Raw genomic sequence first — 3,038 nt, 5'->3', positions numbered from 1 at the left:
TCGCTCGTTTGCTCTCTCTCTCTCTCTCTCTCTCTCTCTCTCTCTCTCTCTCGCCCGCTCTTCCCCTCTCTCTTTCACTCGTTTGCTATGCCTGTCTTCCCCCTCCCACTCCCCCTATTCCTCTCTTGCTCGCTCACTCTCCCTCTTATTCTGGTTGTGTATGTGACTTTGTCTCGCCCTTTCTTTACAGCTGCTTTAGTTTAGCAACGAACAAACATACACGTGTGTTCGCGCGCGCGCGCACACACACACACACACACACACACACACACACACACACACACACCACGTCGCGCAGCCCGCCGCGCGCACGCCACGCACGCACGCACGCACGCATCGCACGCCACACACACACACACACAATCAGACACTCACACACACCATGCACGGCACATTACTATGTTGACAATGAGTATGACACCGATACAGTGCGTATATTTACCGTAGCACAAGTAAATTGTTAAGTATAAATAACATAAATAAATAAATACAATGTATGTATTTTATGTGCGTTGCCGCTATAGAGTTATGCCGTGACATTTGGCCATCCTGATGACGCCGCTGCCTATAATATTTAGCAGATCATCTTCTTCGGCAGAATCACCGAATTTCTTGAGGCTGCTGTGTAAGCATTACATCGCTGTATATCTAAAACAATTTCGCTGAATTAAAAAAGCATTTTATCGATAAAACATGAGCCCACATATGGCCATGTTGTAAGTTTAACAGAGTTTTGGCTTAATTGAAAAGTATTTTATGAATAATTAATAAAGGTGACAAGTTTGAGGTAGGTTAGCAAATAAATCATCAGTGCTTCAAAAGATTAGGACCTACTATCAAAATGCAGAAGAACGTGCGCATGCGTGTCACTCTACAATACTAACAACATATCAGCTTAATTTGAAATTACAAGGGCCTAACATAAAATAGCACACTTCTTTACTTAGGTAGACATTTATGCTGTAGATATCAACTTTCCTCCTAGTGGAGCGCTAAGGTTCTAGTCTTAAATCTAAAACAAGACACGTTCTTACAAATTGCTAGTAAATCTCTATGTGGTACAGTGCAATTCATGTTCATGTGGGAAAGATTTTAACCGCGGCCTGGCATGCGTTTCTCTATGCAGGATACCGATAGCTATATTGACATTCATCTTCTACCTGGAATACGTATTAGCAAGGAAATTCTTTTTGCAACCACCGGGGAGTGAAGGACAGCCATTGCCCCTCGCACTCCGCAACGCGTAAGAGAAGATAAGCGCTGAATTATAAACTATCGAAATAAGATTTGCATTCCCTTGAATTTCAAATAGGAGCATGCAAGAACATCCTAATAAATGATTACTTACTCGTATAGATGTGTGTAAACTGGGAAGGGGGGTGCATTGCCATTTGCTCTAATTTCAAGCGACTAGAATCGAACGTGAGCCGAGGCGGTTTCAAACACACACACCCACCCAACACACACACACACACACAGCACAGACAACGCTCACCGCACAGACGCACAACGCACACGCACACGCACACCACACGCACATATTACCCACCACACACACACACACAGCCAGGCCAGACACGCACAGGGGCGCGCCTCATACCAACTAACGACACAGCACAGTGCCACACACACACACATGTGAAGCGCACAGCACCACAGCTACACAAACACACATCGCACACGAGCGACACACACGAGCACAGCACACACACACACACATCCACACACGCACGCACGCACAAAGCAAACAAACTGGATATACACGCTTCGATGACGTTCCGCGGACCTGTAACGCACCTGTCTTGATGATTTCAGGGAAGTCTTTCACGTCGCGAACTACTACTTCTTCGTCAGTACCCAGCGTAACATAGTCTCACGTCGCGCCTGGGGTGTTTGTCATCAGTCGCACGATGACTTCTTTCTGGCTCAGCAGCATCATGATGTGTCGCCTTGATCGGTCGGTGATGATACGCGGACACGAACGCCTAGACATGGGTAATAACTCGCGCGCTCACTCACTCACTCACTCACTCGCACGTTATTCACATGGCCTCGCTTACTTACTCACTCACTCACTCACGTCACTCACACCTCATTCATTCACCTGGCTCGGCTTTACTCAGCTCATCACCACTCACTCACATCACTCACCACGTCACTCACCTAACAGCTCATTCATTCGCCTCACTTCACAGTTACCACGTCGACTCACCTCACTCACCCTCACCTCACACACTCACTCACGGTCACTCCAGCTTCACGCACATCACTGATCACCACTCATTCACTCACGCACCTCACTTCAACTCACTCACTCTCATCACGTCATCTAGTCTTCGCTGGTCACTCACTCACTCACTCATCTATCTCTCGTGCTTTCTACGGCGTATATTTCCCGCGCGCAGGTCACATGAGCTACCTGGGCATGATCGAGACGGAACATGCGCACACGCATCCCGTCGTACTTGTCTTCTGCCAAATACTGATCGACGCCGCGCGCAGCAGACGAGCCGCATCACGTGACCCCGCCGCCGAGAATGACGTCACGACGACGGTAGCGACACCTATGTCGCAAAGACAGCTCGCGATGCGGGCGACGTCGGCGACGGAGAGCGTGGTGACGGTCGATTTAAGATTTCCGGATGACGACGACGGCGAGGGGGGTGAGTTGAGGATGGAGCGAGAGAGCGTGTGCGACCCCACTACAGAGAGAGAGCTGCANCTCACTCACTCACTCACACGCTCATTCATTCACTGGCTCGCTTACTCACTCACTCACTCACTCACTCACTCACTCATCTATCTCTCGTGCTTTCTACGGCGTATATTTCCCGCGCGCAGGTCACATGAGCTACCTGGGCATGATCGAGACGGAACATGCGCACACGCATCCCGTCGTACTTGTCTTCTGCCAAATACTGATCGACGCCGCGCGCAGCAGACGAGCCGCATCACGTGACCCCGCCGCCGAAAATGACGTCACGACGACGGTAGCGACACCTATGTCGCAAAGACAGCTCGCGATGCGGGCGACGTCG

The 3,038-nt window shown here is 49.6% G+C and overlaps 1 long non-coding RNA gene across 1 annotated transcript; it reads left to right on the top strand.

The window, feature by feature from the left end:
- The first annotated feature begins 580 nt into the window (after positions 1 to 580).
- On the top strand, positions 581 to 2,700 carry LOC106812838. The gene is made up of 4 exons (XR_001394395.1): positions 581 to 625; positions 1,127 to 1,243; positions 1,816 to 1,995; positions 2,406 to 2,700. It is a non-coding gene; the product is annotated as an uncharacterized LOC106812838 (long non-coding RNA).
- The last annotated feature ends 338 nt before the right edge of the window (positions 2,701 to 3,038 follow it).

This window comes from Priapulus caudatus, unplaced genomic scaffold (assembly GCF_000485595.1).
Source record: "Priapulus caudatus unplaced genomic scaffold, Priapulus_caudatus-5.0.1 Scaffold692, whole genome shotgun sequence".
Taxonomy (NCBI): domain Eukaryota; kingdom Metazoa; phylum Priapulida; class Priapulimorpha; order Priapulimorphida; family Priapulidae; genus Priapulus; species Priapulus caudatus.
The sequence above is the reverse complement of the archived record's forward strand: the minus strand, read 5'-3'. Positions and strand labels throughout refer to the sequence as shown.